Raw genomic sequence first — 25,797 nt, forward strand, 5'->3', positions numbered from 1 at the left:
TTTCTCATTGTCTTCTAATCTCTCATACTCGAGACATTTAATGAAAGTTACTATAAGCTATCTGGAGCAACAGGTGGGAAACCCACACACATAGTTTAACCAGTGTCTTGAGCGATCATTTTATAGTGAAAGGTTTGGGCATTTGTCTCAAAGCTTTATTAAATTTCATGTTTTACTATTTGGAATTATAGAAGCAGACAGCTTTTCTGAAGGTGCAAGGTACTAACTATCTGAACTCTCCACTCCTTTTATTTTGCCTTAAAAACCAGTTACTTTGCTGAACTCTTCTTTTTTCTTTAGGGTAACTTACTAAACACAGTCCAGTATAGCCAACAACTAGAGTTTCCCTAGCTGCAAGTTAGTAGACACAGCTTGCCTTCTAAATTATCACAGGGAAATGTTTTGCTTGGGTTGCCATTTTTCCAGCCTCTGACATCAGTTTTCTCATTCTGATCACTAATATGAGACCATATTTAAGGCTTTTGTTATGATACCAATTTTTGCATTTATAAGCATAATTAATTTTAACTTCAATCACATATAAATTCTGAAATCTCAATAAAGATTTATCTGATTAGCTTAGCTCAATAAAGATTTATCTAATTCTAATCTAAGAATCAATGTGTGTTGGTAGGGCCTTGCAGATAACCTAATAGGACACATGGCCTCCAAGATTAACAAAGCAGAAGAGAATAATGCACTTCACTGCTTTCACTCTGAAGTGATGTTTCACATTTGTTCACAGTCAAGTGAACAGAAATGATCACATAATTCCTATGCAACCTAATGGGAAGCTGAACAATGCAGGGGAGAATATGGAATATATAGCACTATTTCTTAGAATCAGAAAATAAATCCAAATATATCTGACTCAAAAGCCTATTTTTTCCGTCAAGTTATATTTATTTTTATTTGAATTTAATCTCCCTCTCTATTCCTGGTAGTAAAGATAATAAACATATTTAAACAGCAATTTAAGCTATTAACTGATATAAACATATTTTTTTGTTTGCTTTTAATTTTAAATCTGGCAATAAAGATTTCTAGTTTTACATGCATGAGTATGCTCTAATTGCTCATCTGAAGTAATTTACTTGATACCATTTTATATCCTGGACTAAAATTCAGTAATTCCAGCAAACAATTTAGGAGAAAAGAAAAAAAAAAGGCACTGTTAAAATTGCCAAAAGCACAAGTGGATTGAAATCAGAAAGAAATGATAAACTGGATGAATTTGAAAGAAAAATGTTGGAGACAGAAAATGTAATGTGTTTCAATGGAAACCATAAAATCTCCTTTAGAGTCTTCATTCCAGACTCATAAGTGGGTTTAGAGCAAGACAAATTAAGTAATGAAGGTAAAATAACTAAGGGCTGATAAATCTGATCACAGGCACTTTGATATAAAGACCTACAAATAATTAACTTTCTGACCTTTTATTTTCAATAGAAAATAGCAGTTTTGTTCTCAGAAATGTTTTTTACATAACATCTGGTATTTTTTATAAAGGATTCTTCATAATCGTATCTGAAATATAAACGCTGTTCTGAAATAACCGTAGAGGATTAGCTCATCTTCCAGCTATACCTACTATAAAGGGTTAAAAAACACTACTATAAGGCACATTTGTAGGGTTTCAACATCAGTTATGTCATATCCTTTCAGTATAAATCAAGAAATATATGTTTAATTTCTAATACTGCAAAAAGTTCTCTTAAAATATTAGAACAGCCACTCATGAAGCATAATCTCTTTAAAACATCTTTCCTCCAATGACATATCTTTCATAAAGAAAAAATAAATATTTAGTTATGTATTATAAATAAAAAGTAGAAAAAATAATAGATTTAACTTAGAGATAAAAACACCTATTTATTATAAGCTAATAATTAGGAAAACAGAATTTTGGATACTAATTATCACTAAAGCAACCAACAGTTAAATTGCCATGTATAATTTTATTTGAAAATACATATAAAACAATATACTACAGGTAGGGCTTTTTAACTTCGTAATATTATAGAAGTCCTACTGACATATATAATCTCCTTACCACTAATATACTAAATCTATGAGAGTAGAGTTTTATATGCCTTGCTTAATGTCAGATTTTGAATGTCTACAACTAATAAAGATGTATATGTAGTAATAATCTAAATAAAATAAATCTAAAATTTAGTATAAAAGAAAATTTAAGTATAATAAAATACTTTTTAAATTTCAAAACCTTTTGCAATGGTGGGAGGAAGGAGTTAAAGAATTTGAACAGTGATCCATTTATTCTGTTTATAAGATAGATGCCCATGGGGAAAGGAAGCAGGTGATCTAATCTAATCCCTATGTCAACTGGAATTCCAGAAAATGGACAAATGATATTTTCTAGGAGGAAGATACCTTATCTATTGGATGGATGCCTTTAGCGGGATGGTGCCTAGCTAAAGGAATGCTTTTATTAAATAAACCCAGAATCTGTGAGGTTACACACTATGGGAAATGTAATATAAACTATACAATTCTATGAAATATAAAACAGAAATATTTCATAATATAAACAATTGCTTCTGTGTGAAGTAAACCCATAAACCTCACTAAAGATTTCATCTATTTTGCTAGGCCATAGGTGAATATTCTTCTAGGGAAGAGAGAGCCACCGAGTTGTCCCAGATCTCTTCCTGCTTCATTTGTGCCTCTTGATTATAGGCACATCTCATTTTATTGCCCTCCACTTTACTGAGTTTCTCAAATATTGCATTACTTCCAAATGGAAGGTTTGTGGAAACCCTGAGTTCAGTAAGTTTATTGGTGCCATTTTTCAATAGCGTGTTCTCACTTTGTGTCTCTGCATCACATTTTGGTAATTCTTGCAACATTTCAAAAGTTTTCATTATTGTATTTGTTATAGTGATCTGTAGTCAGTGATCTTTGGCTTACTACTGTAATTGTTTTGGGTTGCCATGAACCTTGCCTATATTAAATGGCAGACTTGATAAACTGTGTGTGTGCTCTGATTCCTCCACCCACCAGGCATTCCCACTCCCTTCTTTGTCTCAGGCCTCCCTAATTCTTGAAACACAACAGTATTGAAATTAGTCCAGTAAATAACCTTACAATGGTTTCTAAGTGCTCACATGAAAGAGTCCCACATCTCTCACTTTAACTCAAAAGCTAGAAATGATTAAGCTTAGTGAAAAAGGCATGTTGAATGCTGAGAGAGGCCAAGAGCTAACCAATTAGTTAGCCAAGTTGTGAATGCAAAGGAAAAATTCTTGAAGGATATTAGTGCTATTCCAGTGAACACACAAATAAGAAATTGACACGGATTTCTGAGAAGAGGGCAGCATAGAAAGAGCTTGAACCTATTTCCCCTCACTCTGACATCAAATCTATACCTACACACAGAGCACTTCATCCTAAGGAAGAACTGAGGACCTGAGTGAGCACGTTCTGCACAATGAAGGATAGAAAGATCACATAAAAAAAGACAGAAGAGATAGAGACACAGTAATGGAGGGAACCCCACCCAGAGCACAATGACCTAAAGAAGTGAAGGATATTTCTGAGGTAACTACACAGATTCCCTGTCCTGGGACATAGGAAGAAAGCCTCACTTTAAAGTGCATCTAGACTGTAAGTGAAAAAACCTGATTTATAGAACTAAAGCACTAGCCATTTGTTGGGGAAACAGCTAGAATTCTTTCCTGATCAGAAATACGGCAAAAGTCATTTTTTGTACTCCTTCCTCACTTTGAGAGTAAAGCATGGAGCAGGTCTGGGGTGCACATATCAATTTCAGAATTGATCTAGGTAGCTCCCAGTCCCCTACCATACCCAGACCCCTCAGCCTGAGAGTTCATTTGGGCTGCAGCTGCTCCAAGGGCCTGGAGCTAGTCGCTGCCATAGTAAGAGATATTGCTAGGAAACTGGACACAGATTCCTGGCCCTCTGGCATAGAAAGTAAGTAGCACTTTAAAGTGCATCTAGAATATAAGAAAAAAAATGTTTAGAACTAAAGCACTGAGTGGTGGAGAACAGCTAGAAATCTCTCTGGATTGAAGGTCTGACAAGTGCCATTGTTTGCAATCCTTCTGCACATTGATAATCATATGGGAAGCGGGGATGGGGTACATGCAGACAATAATGACACTGCTGACAAGTTATCTGGAGAGTGCATTCTGGTGGTAGCTGCACTGAGACACAGAGCCAGTCACCACAGATCCCTGGAGAGTGCACCTTGGGTAACACTGCACTGTAGGTTACCAGGGAAGGACTTTCCTGGGGAATGAGCCTGAGCCTGGAACTTCATACAGTTATGAAGCCAGTCACTGCTTAACCCTTGTGACCATCCCTGAGCCCTCACCTTCCCTATCAGTGTGGGCTCCACTAGTATCTACTCAGGAACCCCTCCATTTGGACCTCTCTGACTGTAACCCCTCCAACCATGCCCTGAGAGCCAACACAAGGTCACCCCCAGATCATACACACTAGGCCTCCAGCCAGCCAGCCAAAACCACTAGGCATACCCAGTCTACCCAGGGAAACACCCCTACATGAGGCCAATCCCTCAAGACTAGGAGAGGTAGCCCTTTTGACTAATTCATAGAATCAAGCACAGAAAGTAAACAAAATGAGGAAACAGAGGAATATGTTTTACACAAAGAACATGACACAACTGTAGAAAAACAACTAACTGAAAGAGTTAAGCAACCTACCAGGTAAAGAGTTCAAAGTAATGGTTATAAAGATACTCACCAGACTTGAGAGAAGGGTGAATAAACTCAGTGAGAACCTCTATGAAGACATGGAAAATATAGAACAAAACCCGAGAGGAAGAATACAATGATTAAAATAAAAAAATTCATACTAGAAGGAATCAACAACAGATTAGAGGATGCAGAAGAATGGATCAGTGATTTGGAAAACAGTTTTGGAAAGCACTCAAGGGGAACAACAGAAAGAAAGAAGAATAAAAAGAAATGAGAAAAGATCACTGGAGCTCTGAGACAATATCAAACACCCAAATAGTCACATAATGGAAGTCCCAGAAGTAGAAAGAAAAAAAGGAGTAGGAAACTTATTTAAAGTATTAATAGCTGAAAACATAACCTAGCCTGCAGAATGAAACAGACATCCAAGTCCAGGAAGCAGAGAGAGCCCCAAATAAGATAAACCAAGAAGATTTACACCAAGACACATTAATAATTAAAATGACAAAGAGTATCTTAAAAGCAGCAGGAGAAAACCAAAACGTCACCTGCAAGGGAAATTCCATGAGGCTGTTACCTGATTTGTCAGCAGAAACTCTAAAGGCCAGAAGGGAGTGGCATGCTATATTCAACGTGCTGAAAGATAAAACTTCCAACCAAGAATCCTCTACCAAGCAAGGTTATCACTCAAAATGAAAGAAGACATAAAGAGCTTCACAAATTAAACATAAGCTCAAAGAATTTGCCACCACTAAGCCAGCCTTATAAGAAATGTTAAATGGACTTCTTTAAGAAGAAAAGAAAAGATGCTAAATAGAAGCAAGAAAAATATGAAAGGAAAAATTTCACTGGTAAAAACAAACATATATCAGAGGTTGTAGATTTATGACTCAAAAGCAAGTATGAATGTCAAAAAGACATGCAGAATGATCAATTCCATCTAATAATTAGTTAAGGGAATCACTAAAGAAAAAGGAATATAGGAAGACATCTTATTCATAAATTATGGAGGAGTGGGTGTAAAAAATCTAGTACTGTTAGAATGCATTTGAATTTAAGGGACCATTAATTTATCATAGATTGCTATACACGTATGATGTTATATAAGAATCCCATGGTAATCACAAGTCAAAAAACCTATAATGTATACACAAAAAGACAAAAATAAGAGAATCCAAGCATAACACTAAAGAAAGTCATGATGCACAAAGGAAGAGAGCAAGAGAAGAAGAAAGGATCAAGGAAGAACAACAAAAATAACCAGGAAACATTTAACAAAATATCGACATGTACATAATGATCAATAATTACTTTAAATGTAAAAGCATTAAATACCCCAATCAAAAGACATAGCGTGACTGAATTGATTAAAAAGATGAGATCCACCTATTTGCCACCTACACACTTTAGACCCAAAGACACATAGAGACTTAACCTGAAGGGATGGAAAAAGATGTTCTATGCAAATAGAAAAGAAAAATTAGTGTAGGAGCACATATCAGACAAAACAGACTTTAAAACAAAGAGCATAACAAGAGACAAAGTACATTGTGTAATGAGTAAGGGCACAATTGAGCAAGAAGATATAACAATTGTAAATATTTACATAATTGAGGAACACAAATATATAAAGCAAATATTAATACACATAAAGGGAAAAATTATTGAAAATTACACAATAAAAGTAGGGGATTTTAACACCTGACATTATCCTTAGGTAGATCACCCAGACAGAAAATCAGTAAGGAAATAGTGGATTTGAATAACACATTGGACAAATGGAATTAATATATGTATACAGAACATTATATCCAAATACAGTACAAAACATAGTATAAGACACATTTCAAGTGCATATAGAGGAATCTCTAGAATAGATCACATGTTAGGCTACAAAACAAATCAAAATAAATAAGACTGAAATCATATCAAGTATCTTTCCAGCCACAATGATATGAAACTGGAAAAAAATTACAAGAAAAGAAAGGGAAAGCACAAATACATGAGAGGTAAATAGCATGCTACTAAGCAACCAATGGGCTATCAACATCATCAAAGAACAAATTAAAAAATACCTGGAAAATAATGAAAAAAGAAATACAATGGTTTGAAATTTTTGGGATGTAGGAAAAGCAGTCATAAAAGGGAATTTTTTAGTAATATAGGCCTACCTCAAGAGGTAAGAAACATCTCAAATAAACAATCTAGCTAGATACCTAAAGTAAGTATGAAAAGATCAAAACCCAAAGTTAGTAGAAGAAAGTAAATAACAAAGATCAGAGTGAAAAAAAATGAAATAGAGACTAAATAAATATAAAAGTTCAGTGAAACAAAGAGCCAGTTCTTTGAAAACATAAACAAAATGGATAAACTTATATATATAGACATCAATAAAAAAAGAAAGAGGAATCAGATTAATAAAATTAGAAATGAAAAGAAGTTACAATCAATAACACAAAAATACAAACAATATGATGGTGCAATGAAAAATTATGTACCAACAAATTGGACAAGTTTGAAATGGATAAGTTCCTAGAAAGATACAATCTCTCAACTGAACAGGGAAGAAAAAGAAAATTTGAACATACCAACTATTAGTAATAAAATTTAATCAGTCATCAAAAACCTCCCAATAAACAAAACACCAGGACCTTATCACTTCACAGGTGAGTTCTACCAAACATCTAAAGAAGAATTAATATTTGTCCTACTCAAATTATTTGAAAAAATTGAAGTGTAAGGAAAACTTCCAAGTTCATTCTGCAAGGATAGCATCACCCTTGTATCAAAACCAGACAAGGACACAACAAAAAAGAAGAAAATTATAGACCAATATTCTTGATGGACATAGATGCAAAAATCTTCAACAAAAATATTAGCAAAAACAATTCAAAAATATATTAAAAAATCATTCACCACAATCAAGTAGGATTTATCCCAGGGGTGCAACAATGGCTCAATATCAGTAAGTCAATCAATGTGATACATCACATTAACAAAAAGTAAGGTAAGAACTACACAATCATTTCAAAGATGCTGAAAAAGCATTTGACAAAGTTCAACAACCCTTCATGATAAAAACTCTCAACAAAGTGGACATAGGGGCACATATTTCAACAAAATAAAGGACATATATGACATACCCACAGTTAAGACAGTCAATGACAAAAACTATAAACTTTTCCTCTAATATAAGGAAAAGACAGGGATGCCCACTCTCATCATTTTTATTCAACATAGTCCTAGAAGTTCTAGCCACAGCAATTGGATGTAAAAAAAGAAATAAAAGTCATCCAAATTGGTAAAGAAGAATCAAAACTGTCACTATTTGCAGATGACATCATACTATATATAGAAAACCTTAAAGACTCCACCAAAAACTATTAGAATAATGATTTCAGTAAAGTTGCAGGATACAAAATCAATGTACAGAAATCTGTTTCATTTCTATATACAAATAATGATTTGAAAAGGAAATGAATAAAACAATCCCATTTACAATTGCATCAAAAAGAATACATAGAAATAAATCTAACCAAGAAGTTGAAAGACCTACACTCTGAAAAGTATAAAACATTGATGAAAGAAATTGAGGGTAACAGAAATAAATGGAAAACTATTCCATGCCTGTGAATAGGAAGAATAATATTGTTAAAATAGCCATACTGCCCAAAACAATCTGTAGATTCAATGCAATCTGTGTCAAAGTATCAATGGTATTTTTCACTGAACTAGAGCAGAAAAAGGCCTAAAATTTGTATGGAACCACAGAGACCCTGAATAGCCAAAGCAATCTTGAGATAAAAAGAACATACCCGGAGGAATCATATTCAAACTGTATTACAAACCTACAATAATTAAAACAGTATGGTCCTGGCACAACAGCAGATACACAGACCAATGGAACAGAATAGATAACCGAAACCCATGCCTATATGGTTAATGAATATATAACAAAGGAGGCAAGGATACACAATGGGTAAAAGGCAGCCTCTCTTCAGTAATGATATTGGGAAAACTGGACAGCTACGTGCAAAAAATGAAATGAGATCAATGTCTTCTATCATACACAAAAATAAACTTAAAATAGATTAAAGACTTAAATATAAGACCTGAAACCATAAAACTACTAGAAGAAAACAGGCAGTAAACTCTCAAACATCAACATTAGACATTTTTGGGGGGATATGTCTTCCTAGACAATGGAAACAAAAGCAAAAAATAAACAAATGGAACCACAACAAATTAACATACCTCTGTACAACAAAAGCAACCATTAACAAAACAAAAAGGCAATCTACTGTATGGGAGATATATTTGTAAGCAACATATCTGATAAGGGGCTAATATCCAAAAATACATAAATAATTCATACATCTCAACAACAACAAAAAACAAACAATCTGATCAAAAAATGGGCAGAGGACCTGAAGAGACATTTTTCCTAAGAAGATATGCACATGACCAACAGACATGAAAAAAAATGCTAAACATCACTTATCATCAGGGAAATGCAAGGAGAAACATCACTATCCACCAGGGAAATGCAAATCAAAAACTACTATGATCTATCACCTCGTAGCAGTCAGAATGGCTAGTGTCAACAAGTCAAGAAGTAACAAGTGTTGCTGAAGATGTAGGAAAAAGAGAACCCATGTTCACTCATAGTGGGATTGCAAATTGGTGCACCACTATGGAAAGCAGTACGGAGGTTTCCCAAAAAAGCTAAAATAGAAATACCATATGACCCAGCAATTCCTCTTCTGGAATCTATCCAAAGAAAACAAAATCATTAATTTGATAAGATATATGCTCCCCTATATTGCAGAATTATTTAAAATAGCCAAAATATGGCAGCAACTGAAGTGCCCATTAGATGAAAGATAAAGAAGTTGCTTATATATACAATGGAATATTATTCAGCCATAAAACATACAGAAATTGTGCCATTATGACAACATGGATAGACTAGAAGTTATTATGCTAAGTAAAATAAGTCAATCAGAAAATGAGGAATACCATTTGTATATAGAAATTGAAGACAATTTCACTTACATGTAGAATCTTAAAGCAAAACAAACAAAACAGAAATAGACTCATAAACACAGAAAATGGTTGGTTACCACTGGGGAGGAGGAATGGGTGAAATAAGTGAAGAGGATAAAGAGGTACCAATTGCAAATTATAAAATAATTTCATCACAGGGATGGAATTATTGCACAGGTAATATAGTTCATAATATTGTAATATTTCTATAGGGTGATAAATGGTAACTACATTTATTATGGTGAGCATTTATAATGTATATAATTGAATCATGTTGTTCATCTATAATAAGCATTTTTCATAAACAATATCTCAATAAAAAATTATTAAATATAATACATGAGAAATAAAAAGAAAGTGAAACAGCCTTATTGCTGATATGGAGAAAGTTTTAGTGGTGTGGATAAAAAGATCAAACCAGCTACACTCCCTTCATCCAAAACCTAATCCAGACCATGCCCTAACTCATTTCAATTTGAAGCCTAAGAGAAGTGAGGAAACTGCAGAAGAAAATTTGAAGTGAGCCAAAGTTTGTTGATCAGGTTTAAGGAATGAAGCTCTTTTTATAGCATAAAAGTACAAGGTGAAGCAGCAAATGGGTAGAAGCTGCAGCAAGTTACCCAGAAGATCTAGCTAAGATTAGTAATGAAGGCAGCTGCATTAGATGACAGATTTTCAATGTAGATGAAACAGCCTTATACTGGAAAAAGAAGCCATCCAAGACTTTAATAGTTAGAGACAAGAAGTCAATACCTGGTTTGAAAGCTTCAAAGGACAGGTGACTCTTGTTAAGGGCTAATATAGCTGGTCACTTTAACCTGAAGCAAATGCTTATTTACCATTCCAAAAACCTAGGGCCCTTAAGAACGGTGCTAAATCTACTCTGCTTGTGTACTAGAAATGAAACAAAAAAGCCTACATAACAGCATATCTGTTTACAACATGGTTTACTTAATAATTTAAGCCTACTGTTCAGACCTATCACTCAGATAAAACATTGTTTTCAAAATATTAGTGCTTATTGACAATGCACCTGCATACCCACGAACTCTGATGTAGATACACAAGGAAATTAATATTGTTTTCATGCCTGCTAACACAATATCCATTCTGTAGCCCATGGTTCAATGGGTAATTTCAACTTTCAAGTCTTATTATTTAAGAAATATATTTTTTAAGGCCATAGCTGCCATAAATAATGATACCTCTGATGGATCTGGACAAAATAAATGGAAAACCTTCTGAAAAAGAGTCACAATTTTAGATGTCATTAAGAACATTCATGAATCAGGAAGAAGTCAAAAAATTAGCAGGCATTCGGAAGAAGCTGATTTTAACCCTCATTTTGACTTCAAGAGGTTCAAGACTTCATTGGAGGAAATAACTGCAGGTGTGGCTGACATAGCAAAATAACTACAATTAGAAGTAAAGCTTGAAAATGTTACTGAATTGCTGCAATCTCATGATAAAACTTGAATGGATGAGGAGCTCTTTCTTATGGATGAGCAAAGAAAGTGGTTTATTGAGATGGAATCTACTCCTGGTGAAGATGCTCTGAAGACTGTTGAAATGACAACAAAGGATTTAGATTACACAAACTTAGTTTATAAAGCAATGGTATGGTTTGACAGGATTGATTTCAAATTAAATTCTACTGTAGGTAAAATACTATCAAAGAGTATCACATGCTATAGACTAATCATTAGTGAAAGGAAGAATCAATTGATGTGGCAAGTGTTATTGTTTTATTTTAAGAAATTGCTACAGCCACCCTAAACTTCAGCAACCACCACCATGATCAGTCAGCAGCCATAAACACCAAGGGGAGACCTTCAATCAGCAAAAAGATTATGACTCACAAAAAGCTCAGATATATTTTTAGCAGTATTTTTAAATTAAGGTATTTATACTGTTTTTTTTAAACATGATGATATTGTAGTCTTAGACTACAGAACGGCATGAACACAACTTTTTTTTTCACTGGGAAACCAAAAAATTCATTTGGCTTCCTCTATTGTGACATTTGCTTTATTGTGGTGGTTTGGAACTGCAATATCTCTGAGAGATGCCTGTATTTATATCCTTAAAATTATTAGCAAAGTTGATACTGGGATAAAATCTCTTATTTGTATGTAATTTGACAACCCACTAATGGTAAACTGGTCTATGGATAAGAGAAAGTTAGGAGAGTATATAGTTCATGTAATAATATACTATTCACATGCGCAATGTGAATAGTATATTCACATTACTATGGGACATGTGCAAGACTTAGAGGCACTATTATTAATAATTACACCAGGACAACAGGCACTAATTGAGATTTTTCAGGGAAAAACTGAGACATATACAAATGGGTCATTCATTAGTGTATTTATTACCTGATACACATTTTTAAAGTTTTGCCAACTTGAAATGTCGTGGTGAGAAAGTAAATGAAGAAATATGGTCCCATGTGGGAGTTTCAATACTCAGTAATATACGGATAATGAGTTGTTCTGGCTGACCTTATAGTAACAATATAAACATCAGAAAAAAACCAGTATAACAACTATATATTATTTTTAAGAAAACATTAAAAACATTTATTTCTGCTGTGGATAGTTTGCTTATCCACAGTTATATTTATCCACATAAATACTAGCATTTGAGAATAATATCTTAAACTTGGAACTATGTTAACAGATACTATGAATAGTTCTCAGATTAATTTATATTCTTTCAGAATCGTTGAATATTTCATATGTCTCAAGGGAATCTTACACGATGCCTCATGAAGGTATGATAATATAAAAATACCCAAAATGTGTAATTGATGACATCAGAACCATTATCTACTGGGGCAGACTTTTTCTGGAAATTTTGAAGACAGTATAAAATTAAGCTAAGTTTTGTGATCCCTGTCCTTTGTCAACTGATTTAAGAACCATGGATAGGACTTCAGGGGGCCCATGATCCCCTTGAAATTATAAGTAAAATGAATGTATGTTCATTAATAGGTGTATTGCTAGGAACAGAGAGAGATTGTATTTTATCATACTCTTAAACTTTACCAGATTTGGATTTGTGATCAAACCAGGGTGATAAGGTTAGAGACAGTGCTCAAGAGAAATAGTATCTAGGATAGGTCCTCTTGGTGACAATCCATATTGATAGAAAATAATTGTTCACATTCATGTTCTGACTAATGAAGGCACTTCTGGCCTATTAGGAACTAGGTGTTTATTAGCAGACTATAATGCTTTGTAAAATACTAACCTATAGCCGCTTGCTCAAATTTCATTTACCTTGAAAGAGTAATTGACAAACTACCTTTATCAAACTCCCTCCCCTACTTAAAAACTTATGTTATAAACTTTCTGATATCAAAGACTAATTTTTGGTATAATGTTTTGTTATTCAAGTATTCTGATCATAATATTATTTTATACTTCATACATTAATGATCAATTTTCAAGGTATAAATGTAATAAAATATACATAATAAAAAATACCTTTGTACCATAATTTAAAAATTCTGTTATTCAGAAGGTTGATTTCTTTCTTTCAGTGCTTTAAAGTTATTGTAAACATGAATATTACAGATTATAAAATCCCTCAAAATAATTAAATTTGTCAATGTCTTCACTTGTTTATTTCTATTTTTAACCTTTGCCAACATGGTTCTTGTCTCTGCCACTTTGCTGAATTTATTCTTTGTCAGGGTCACTATTGACTTTCCATCTTATATAATTATAGTACATTTATCAGAACCAGGGAGTTAACATTGATTGGATGTTTGTTAAAACCTATTTATGATAAATGTATAAGTCCATTAGGTCAACTTTTTCACACTGTCTAAATATTTTTCTTTTTATTTAACCAATAAGTGAGAGAGATATCCTGAAATTTTTCACTGTAATTGTAGTTTTATTAGCTTCTCCCTAATTCTATCAAATTTTGTTTTCTACATTTAAAGTGAATTTTATTTATTAAGATCTTGCACAATCATAACTATTACATATTCTTGGTGAATTAAACCTCTTACTATTATGTATTAACCTCCTTTATCTCTAATAATGTTTTTTCTCATATTCTATTTTTGTCTGATATTAAGTATAATATAGGTATACCATCTGTATTTTGATTAAAATTTTCCTACTATATTTTTCCATTGTGCTACTTTTGACTTCTTGCTTTATATGTGTATCATGAAAATAGTAAAAAGCTGGGTCAGGTTATTTAGTCCATTTATATATATTATATATATTGAGATAGTTAGGCCTATTTATATGTTCTACATTTTTTTTCCAATGTATCCTATTCTTTTGGGTTCTCTTTTCTTTTTTCTTATTTTGAAAGAAGCCTCAGTTTCTAATTAAAAATGTTGGAAATATCTTATTTGGAAGTTTATTTATTGGAAGTTTCATATATATATATGTTATACACTGACATATTATATATATATTCCCTTACATGGTACATTTTATTTTCCTTAACATAATTTTATAATATGAAGGATACATAATGAAATTTTTACCATGCTCCATGTAGAGACTCACCCGAACCATTCAGTTTATTGCCTCAGTGAACCATACCAATTTATTATTTTCAACATGTACCATGATTTGAGAAAGGTTGGGAAATACTGCTATACAAGCTTGCAAACAGCTTTTCACTAGTGTATCTCAAGTGAACATTGTTACTGTACAGATACTTGTTGAAAATGTCAATGAATAAAAAGATAAAACACATTTTATATATATATATATATATATATATATATATATATATATAGGGTGTGGGGAAATTTTATTCAATCACCGTTGACTCTCTAGCATGGTATGAAAGTCGTATTTGAGAGAAAAAATTACTACTACCATTTGCTTACTTGTTACCATGCAATTTACCTATTTCAGATAAAGGCAAACTTCTTTTATAATTGATTCAAGATCACTAAAGAATACTCAGTGTGGGCATAATATACTTCCAGATGTATGGAAGACAAAGAGAAATAAAACATAGGAATTCAAATTTTGTCAAGTGAAAGTACAAATAGAGTATTATGGGATGCATAAGACCAAGGCATTAATTGTGATTATTGGGTAGAACAAAAGCTTAGTGGAGAAAACATATGTTATTACAATATTGCAGAATAAGTGAAATCATACTAAGTATATTTTCCAATTACAGGAGAATTTAAGTAGAAGCCAATAGCATAAGGAAAACTGAAAAATTCACAAATATGTGAAAACTAAAAAATTCACAAATATGAGATAACTAAATGGCATACTCTTAAACAGCCAAGGAGACAAATGATCAGTATGAAATTGAAAAATATCTTGAGACAAATGAAAATGTAAACAAAATCTATTAAAACTTATGGTATGCAGCAAAACAAGCTAAATGGCAACGTGATGGATGCAAATGATTACATTATAAAAGAAGATATTTCTCAAATTAACAACTGGAACTTTATATGTTATGGTACTAAAAAAGAACATATAAAGTTAGCAGAAGGAAGGATATAATTAATAGTTATAAACACAACAGATAAAATCAATGAAAACAAGATTTGGTTGTTAAAGAGATAAACAAAATCAACAAATTTTAGCTAGAAAGACTAAAAAAAGAGATAAGGCTCAAATATAAAAGAAGAGACATTACTGATTCTATAAACAAAAAGGATTATGAGTACTAAAAACAATTGTATTTAAATTATATGACTTAGATTAAGTGGATAGTTTCCTAGAAACACACAATTTAGCAACACTGAATCATAAAGAAATAGAACACCTAATACATCTAACTTATAAGTAAATTAAATCAGTATTCAGAAACTTCCCAAGAAGGAAAGTCAAAGGCCAGATGACCTCACTAATGAATGATAACTAATAACTATCCTCCTCAAACTCTTCCAATAAACCAAAGAGAAAATTAGGAAAAAGCATCCCTAATTCCTATAAGGCTACATTATGATACCAAAGCCAAAGAAACTACAAGAAAAGAAAATCAATATACCATATGTATGTTGATGCAAAAAATTCTCAGGAAAGAAATAGCCAATCCAAATAAACATCATATAAAACAATTAGACACCAAGATCAAGTGGGAATTATTCCTGGAATGCAAGGGTGGTACAACATTAAAAAATCAATCAATGTAATACACATTAACAGAATGAAAAAAAACAACAACACATGATCATTTCAATTAATGCAGAATTTTTTTTACAAAGTTCGACAACCTTTGATGATAATAATACTCAAATAACAAGGAATAGAAGGAAACTACCTAAACATAACAAATACCATATAAGATAAAAACCATAGCTAACATAGGGAGAGGAAGAAAGAAATGGCAGAGTAGGAAGGCAATGTGGAGACCTCCTCCCATAAACATCAAGGAAACAACTATAACAAATACAACTAAACCTGAAAACAACCTGAAGACTGCAGAAGAGAAAACCTATGCCTGGTGAATAAGAGAACATCACACAGATAAGCATAATGTGGCAGAGCGACAGTTGAGCAGGACGCAAGCCCTCTCCTGATTCCAGCCTACAGGTGGGAGGGACAGGAACAGAGCAGGAAGGGAATTGGCACTCAAGAATTCTGCACACCTGGCCCTGGAGATCTGCTTGCAGAAGATGAAATTAAAACGAAACAAAACAAAACAAAATAAGTAAAACCAACTATACACAAAGTTAAGTAATACACAAAAAAATTCAGATAATGACATCTAATAAATAATGTGTGGAGGAAGAATCAAAAAGATTTTTAGATTGTGCTTGAAATATAGCAATCATCAATTTAATATAGACTGTCATATAGTTTGGAAGCTATCCATGAACATTATGGCAACCATAAACCTAAAGACAAAAGAATTAAAACAGAGAAATTGAATCACAAACTAAAGAAAACCATGAAATAAAAAGGAAAAAGTATGAGAGAGGAAAAAAAGAACAAAGAGGAACTATGAAACAACCATAAACAATTAATAAAATGGCAATAAGTACATACTTATCAATAATTACCTTAAATGTAAATGGACTGAATATACCAATTAAAACACACAGAGTCACAGAATGGATAAAGAAACAAGACCCATCTTTACGCTGCCTAAAGACTCATTTCAGACCCAAAGATATACACAGACTAAAAATGAAAGAATAGAAAAAGATATTTCATGCAAATAATAGGAAGAAAAAAGCAAGAGTAGCAGTAATTATATCAGACAAAACAGACTTCAAAACAAAGAAAGTAACAAGAGACAAGAACAATACATAATGATAAAGAGATTGGTCCAAATAGATGATATAACAATTGTAAATATCTATGCAACCAACATAGCAGCACCCAAATATGTGCACAAATACTAAGAGAACTAAAGGGGGAAATGGAATGCAATTCATTCATTTTAGTAGACTTTAAGACACTATTCATATCAAGGATCAACCAGACAGAAAATAAATGAGGAAACAGAGGCACTAAACAATATATCAGATCAAATGGACTTAAGGGATATCTACAGAACACCCTCACCAAAAGCAACAGGATACACATTTTTCTCAAGTATACATGGAATGTTCTCCAGAATAGATCACACACAAGGCCACAAAGAGCCTCAATAAAATAAAAGATTGAAATTGTGTCATGCAACTTCTCAGACCACAGTGGTATGAAACTAGAAATAAATTACACAAGGAAAACAAAACATCCTACAAACACATGGAAGCTAAACAACATGGTTCTAAATAATCAATGGATCAATGAACAAATGAAAACAGAAATCAAGCAATACATGGAGACAAATGAAAACAAAAATACAACAATCCAAAATATATGGGATACCGCAAAAGTGGTTCTAAGAAGGAAGTGCATAACAATGCAGGCCAATTTCAAGAAACAAGAACAATACCAAATAAAGTCCAAATTCACAATTAAAGAAACCAGAAAAAGAAGAACAAATGAAGCTCAAAGTTTCAAAGTTAGTAGGAAGGACATAAAAAAGATCAGAGCAGAAACAAATAAAATGGTGAAGAATAAAACAGTAGATAAAAATCAACAAAACCAAGAATGGGTTCTTTGAGAAAATAAACAAAGTAGAAAAACCCCTTTCCAGACTTATCAAAAAAAAAAAGAGAGATTACACAAATAAACAAAGTCAGAATTGAAAAAGGAATAGCCACAATGGATACCACAGAAATATAAGGAATTATTAGAGATTCCTATGAAAAACTATATGCCAATAGATTGGACAAACCAGTAGAAATGCACAAATTTCTAAGTAAATACAACCTTCCAAGAGTGACCCAGGATGAAAATGTATATTTGAACAAATTACCCATAATGAAATTGAAGTGGTAATCAAAAACTCCCAACAAACAAAAATCCAATATCAGATGGTTTCACAGCTGAATTCTACCAAACATTTAAAGAAGAGCAAATACCCATCCTTCTTAATGTATTCCAAAATGTTGAAAAGGAGGAAATACTTCCAAATTCATTCTGAGGCCAGAATCACTCTATTAACAAAAACTGACAGAGACACCACAAAAAAAGAAAATTACAGACCAATATCCCTGATGAAAATAGATGCAAAAATACTCAACAAAATATTAGCAAGCTGAATTCAGAAATATATCAAAAAGATCATCCACCATGATCAAGTAAGATTCATTCCAGGGACGCAAGGATGGTACAACATTAGAAAATCCATCAACATCATCCACCACATCAACAAAAAGAATGACAAAAATGACATGATCATCTTCATAGATGCTGTACAAGCATTTGACAAAATTCAATATCCATTCATGATAAAAACTCTCAACAAAATGGGTGCAGAGGCCATATATGACAATCCCACAGCCAAAATTATACTCATTGGTGAAAAGCTGAAAGATCAGGAACAAGCAAGGATGTCACTTTTCACCACTTTTATTCAACATATTACTGAATGTCCCAGCCATGACAACCAGACAAGACAGAGATAAAAGGCATCGAAATTAGTAAGGAAGAAGTTAAAGTTTAACTATTTGCAGGTAGCATGATATTAAACATAGGAAATCCTAAAGAGTCCACCAAATATTATTAGATCTAATAAATGAATTGAGTAAAGTTGCAGGATATAAAATTAATACACAGAAATATGTTGCTATATACTAACAACAAACTAGTGAAAGAGAAATCAGGAAAATAATTCCATTTATAATTGCATAAAAAAGAATAAAATACCTAGGAATAAACCTTATCAAGGAAGTGAAAAGACCTATACTCTGAAAACTATAAGATACTCATGAGAGAACTTAAAGAAGACACCAAAAATGGAAATCTATTCTGTGCTCATGAATAGGAAGAATTAATATTGCCAAAATGGCCATCTTGCCCAAAGTAATTTACAGATTCAGTGCAATCCCTATCAAAATACTAACCACATTTTTCAATGAACTACAGAAAATAACCCTAAAATTCATATGCAACCATAAAAGACCCTGAATAGCCAAAGCAATCCTGCTAAAGAAGAACAAAACTGGGGATATTATGTTCCCTAACTTCAAGCTATACTACAAAGCTATCATAATCAAAACAGTATGGTACAGGCACAAGATCCGTGGAACAGACTAGAGAGCCCAGATATAAACCCATATATATACAGTCAATAAATACATGATAAAGGAGCCATGAATATATAATGGGAAAAGACAGTCTCTTAAATAACTGGTGTTGGAAAAACTGGACAGCTATAGGCAAGAGAATGAAACTGGATTAACATTTAACTCCATACACAAAGGTAAACTTGAAATGGATCAAAGACCTGAATGTAATATGTGAAACCATAAAACTCTTAGAAAAACACAAAGGCAAAAATCTCTTGAATATAAGTATGAGCAATTTTTTTCCTGGATACATCTCCTTGAGCAATGGAAACAAAATAAAAAATGAACATGGGCTAAAAAGCTTTTATACAGCAAAGGACACCATCAGCAGAACAAAAAGGCAACCTACAGTATGGCAGTACATATTCATTTCATAAATGATTAATCTGATAAGGGGTTAACATCCAAAATATATAAAGAATTCATACGCCTCAACACCAAAAAAACAAATAACCAGATTAAAAAATGAGCAGAGGACCTGAACAGACATTTTTCCAAAAAAGAAATACAGATGTCCAACTGGCACATGAAAAGGTGCTCTACATCACTAATCATCAGGGAAATGCAAATTAAAACCACAATGAAATATCACTTCACACCACTTATAATGGCCACTATCTGAAAGACAAGAAATAATAAGTGTTGGTAAAGATGTAGGGAAAGGGGAACCTTCCTACACTGGTGGTAAAAATATAAATTGGTACAACTGCTGTGGAAAGCAATATGGAAGTTCCTCAAAAAACTAACAATAGAAATATCATTCAACCTAGTATTTCCACTTCCAAGAATATTTACCCAAAGAGGACAAAATCCCTGATTCAAAAGATGTACTTGTAACTTCGGGGGGAAAATCCCAGGGCAAAATATCCCTAGAACCGAAATCAGTCAAAGGGAGAAATAAAGTTAAGAAACCTGTTTATTTCTTACAGGCAGTTGTCCCATCTCTCTCTTGACTGGGCTGCAGCAGAAGAGAGAGAGCTCCACCCAACCTCTCCGGGCCAGATAAACCCTTGCATACCCTTGTAATTACCTATTGATATGCAGATGGACTAAAACCAGGCAAGAGATTCTGGAAATATTGCAGTTTTACCCACAGCACCCCTATGTTTATTAATACATTATTTACAATAGCCAAGATAAGGATGCAACTCAAGTGCCCATCAACAGATGAACGTATAAAGAAAATGTGGTATATATACACAATGGAATATTACTCAGCCATATAAAAGAAATCCTGTCATTTGCAACAACATGAATGAATCTAGAGGTTATTATGCTAAGTGAAATAAGCCAGGTGGAAAAAGATAAAATATGATTTCACTTATTTGTGGAATATAAAAACAAAGCAAAACAAAATGATCAAAACAGCAGTAGACCCAGAGACACTGAGGAGTGACTGGTGGTCACTATGGGGGCAGGGGCAGGTTTGGGGTGGTGGGTGGGGAAATGCAAGGGGCATAGAGAGGCACAAGAATTCTCAATCATAATATAAGTTGGTCACGGGGATAGTACAGGCATGGAGAATATAGCCAGTGATTCTGTATCATCTTACTATGTTGACCACAACTGCACTAGTGGGGATGAGGCTTAAATAATATGAGTAACTTTTGAACCACTGTGTTGTACATTTGAGACCTATATAAGATTGTATATCAATGGTACTTCAATAAAGAAAAACATAGCTAACATCATATTCAATGGTAAAACACTGATTTTTTTTTCTCTAACATCAGGAATAAGACAAATATTCCACTTTCATCACATGTATTTAATACGTACTGGAAATCATGTCTAGAGCTTTTATGCAAGAAAAGGAATTAGAAGATATGTAAATTGGAAAGGAAGAGGTAAAATTATCTCTGTTTATCAAGAACATTATCTTTTATGTGGAAAACCTAAAAATTACACACACACACATTTTTAGAATTAATAGACTAATTCAGCAAAGTTACAGGATACAAAGCCAACAGAGAAACATTTGTTTTTCTATATATCAACAATGAGAAATCCAAACAGGAAATTAAGAAAACAATTCCATTTACAATGAATTTGACACTTGAACAGCATGGGGATTAAGAGCACTGATCCCCAGTGCAGGTGAAAATCTGACTATAACTTTTGACTCTAAAAACTTAACTACTAATAGTCTACTGTAAGATAACTATAATAGTCTACTGTATATAAAATGGGTCAATAGCTTGAAATGCAACAAAGAGTAAAATAGAAAAGAAATGGGAGGGTGGTAGGGCCCAAGAGAGAAAACAGAGCAAGCAAAGGGTAAATTAGCTGTTTTACTGATATCTGCCAGAGTTGACACCTTCCTGCAGGTAGATCAGGTCTCGGCTGGGACTAAGGCCCTTAAAAGGGGCAAAAGTTTCCCACTTCCTTCCTCTGAGTTGCCCCACTCCAGTCTCAGCAACTCTGCTCTTCTTGATCCCAGCATTTCTCTCTGGTGCAGACAACAGACCCTAACTCTTAACTCCCCCTAGCCTCAACTTCCCTTGTCAAGGATCTAGGGGTTAGGTCTTTAGGGTTCAGATTCTCTGAAGAGGGAAGTCTCAATAGTCCTCTCATCCTTGGAGACCCTAACCCTGACACTGGGGTGCCATCAAATGGCACTGCAGCTCCAGATCTGTGAGTTTCCTGCGCACATGGAGTCAGAGGCCTGTGCATGCAGCTACAGATTTAGGGTAACAATGACCTCAGGGTAACAATGACCACAGAATTACCCCAAGGCCAGATGGTAAGAAGGTTCATTTCCAACTCCCACAGCCTTCCTCCGGGAAGAGCAGACCTGCCCAGAATGGTCTCCAGGAGCAGAGAATTTGCACCCTGCGTGTGGAAGCCAAGTTTTTTGAACCCTGCACTATGGTCAGTGTTGTGATCTACGTGCCCAATCCTAGGCTTGAAGTGGCCTTGTGTTTGCCCTGGGCCTTCTCAGAGTTCTTGGAGGAAATCCTGCTTGGGGACATTGATCTGAGTCTTCTTTGGTCAGTCTTGAGAAAAGTTTTCCTGAGATTTCTTTTCCATTTAGAGAAAAAAGTTTAAAATGCGTAAGTAAGGGGCCGTTCCCTAGGGCAGCTGGCTAACATGTGTTGCTAATATCACTAAAGTCATGGAGCCACTACATCACCTGTGGAATCTATTGCCTTACATCCAATTACAGACACTATATATTTATTGAAAAAAATCCATGTATAAGTGGATGCTAAATCATTATAAGTGATAAGTGGATGAAAATTATTTGACTTTATAAACCCATTTAAAATAGTTTAAACACATGTTATTCAAGAATCAACTGTAGAATCAGGAAGAATAAAATACAGAGAATAAACCAAGGAGGTGGAAAATTTGTACACTTAAATCTGCAATATATTGCTGAAAGAAATTAAAGATGAAACAAATAAATGGAAAGACATCCCGTATTCATAGACTGGAAGATTTAATATGTTAATCTACTACTTAATCAACTGATTCAATGTAAACCTTGTAATATCCCAAGGTACTTTTGTAGAAATTTAAAAAAAATTTCATCCTAAAATTCATACAGAATTTCAAGGAACACCACAGAGCCAAAACAATCCTGAAAAAGAAAAATTGTATTTCTCACACCTCCTCATTTGAAAACTTACTACAAATCTATGATAATTAAAACACTGTGGTTCTGATGTAAAGATACACAAACAGATTAATGGAATAGAATAACAGCCCTGAAGGAAACTCTTGCATATATGATCAAATGACTTTCAACATGGGTATCAAGACCATTCAATGGGAAAAAGAATCATTTCAACAAACAGTGCTGGGAAAACTCAATTCCAAAGACAAAAAAAAGGAGAAGTTGTACCCCTTACATTGTATACAAAAATTAACCTCAAATGGATTAAAAGTCAAAACATAAGAGCTAAAACTATAAAACTCTTAGAAGAAAACACAAGGCAAAAGCTTCATGACATTGGATTTTTGCAAATTTCTTAAATATGAATCAAAAGGAAAAAAATAAATAATCTGAAGTTCACCAAAATTAGAACCTCTTGTACATAAAACCATACTACCAACAAAGTAATGAGGCAACCCACAGAATAGGAGAAAATATTTGCCGTTCATATATATGCTAACAGATTGATACACAGAATATAAAAAGAAATCCTACAATTCAACAACAGAATAATCCAAATAGAACTGAGCAGAAGACTTGAATAGACATTTCTCCAAAGAAGATTCTCAAATGGCTACTAAGCAAATGAAAAGATGTTCAGCATCATTAATCACTAGGGAAATGCAAATCTAAATCACTAGATATGACATTATACTCATTAGGATGACTACTATAAAGAATAATAATAACAACAAAACATAACAAGTATTGGCCAGGATGTTAAGAAATTAGAACACTTTCATCCAAAACACAACAAATATTGGCCAGGATGTGAAGAAACTAGAACACTTTCGGGAATATATAGTATAGCTCCTAGGGAAAACAGTAGAGTGGTTACTCAAAAAACTAAAAATAGAATTATAATATGATACAGCAATTCCACCGCTGGGTATATACCCAGAACTATTGAAAACAGGGTCTCAATGAAATATCTGTATACCTATATTAATAGCAGCATTAATTCCAGTAGCTTACTTGTGTAAGTAATCGAAATGCCAATTGACAGATGAATGGATAAGAAAATTGTGGTATCTACATTTAATGGAATATTATTCAACCTCAAAAAAATTGCACATGCTACAAGATGGATAGAATTTAAAGATATTATTATTCTAAGTGAAATAACCCAGTCACAAAAAGATAAATATTTTATGATTCCACTTACATGAGATACCTAGAGTAATCCAATTCTAGAGATAGAAAATAGAATAGAGGTTTCTAGTTGTTGGAGAGAGGGAAGAATTGGGAGTGTATAATGGCACAGAGTTTCAGCTGAAGATGAAAAGGTTCTGCAGACAGATGTTCATGATGCTCACACAATTTGAATGTACTTAATGTACAGTTAAAGTGCTTAAAACGTTAAGTTTTGTATTATATATATTTTACCACTCACAAAAAAAGAAATACCCAGAACTGAGGACATGTATACATTTTCATATTGGGAAACCACAACAAATTGAATAGAAAGAAAATCCACCTAAGCAAACAAATATCTATGAAATAAAACACTGTGAAATTGCAGAATACCCAGTATTAAGGAAAATGCTGAAATTTCCAGTCAATAAGGAAAAACAATAAACAGAAGTTCTTATACATCAGATTGAAAACTACATGACAATAAATTTCTCAAAGATAACACTGGACTCAAAGTCAATAAAGCAATGCTGAAATATTTCTGAAAGAAGTTCTATAGTCAAATCATCAACCAAATGTAAATATAGCATAAAGAGATGTTTAGGTTTTCAATACTTTAAGAAAATTCTCCTCTACATATAATTTCTCAATTAACTAATGAAGAAGGCACTACATTAAAAATAAGAAAATAAATCAAGAAATAATAAGATATAATATCCAGGAAGTTACAGTCCCAACACAGCACAGAGATAAATGAATTCTTGGGATCACAGTTGAACAGACATACCAAGATGATAACTCTAAGAACAGGTTTTGAAAGCAAGCAGTCCTGATTAAATCAACAAAATGAAGGGCTCAAGCAGAAATATTTTGAAAAAATAGATATATATGTGGATGTACTTGGGGATAGTGGTGGTTTGAAAGGTAAGAGATTTTCAAACAAGTTTTCAAAAAACGTAATGTAAGAAAACAAACATATCCTAACAAATTGTGTGGGTCAGCTATAATATTTACATAGTTATAATAATTAAACATTAAAAATTAATTAACTTAGAGTAATGATATAGTCCTCTTAAATGAATAGAGGAGGGGATATGCAAGTGTATGCATCATAGAGAATTAAGTCTCTGTCTTTCATAGTGGAAATTTTTGAATAATATCTAAGATTAAAAATGAAATTTTAGCAGAATAAGTATGTTAGCTTGGAAATATAAAAGCAAATAACACAGTCAGTTGAAATTATTAAATGATATAGCCTTAGGGTAGCAGGAAGAGTGAGTGGGGAATTATGAAGCATGGGACTACTAGTTTACCTTTATTTCATTTAGTTTATAAACTTATGAATTAAATAATTGAATACAAATAAAATTATTTTTAAGTAAAAGATGCAGAGCTTTATGAAATATATAAAGTACATGAAACTATAGAAGAACTGATGAAGAAACAAATAAAGTCACTGACAGATGAGGATTTGTCAGAGTCACACTAGCTGGTATACAAAGAAGAGAAAATCCATTTGGACAGACAATGGGATAAGTTTTTAAAAAGACAAGAATTTGAATATTTAAGAATTAAAAAGCTGGAAGGAGGGTGAAATGGTGAATTGCTGTCCAATA

The 25,797-nt window shown here is 33.1% G+C and overlaps 1 protein-coding gene across 1 annotated transcript in view; it reads right to left on the bottom strand.

Moving 5' to 3' along the window:
* The window catches only part of LRRIQ3 (leucine rich repeats and IQ motif containing 3), a 227,473-nt gene that overhangs the window by 60,291 nt on the left and 141,385 nt on the right, over window positions 1-25,797 (bottom strand).

The sequence above is a fragment of the Manis javanica genome, chromosome 4, assembly GCF_040802235.1.
Source record: "Manis javanica isolate MJ-LG chromosome 4, MJ_LKY, whole genome shotgun sequence".
NCBI classification, from domain to species: Eukaryota; Metazoa; Chordata; class Mammalia; order Pholidota; family Manidae; genus Manis; species Manis javanica.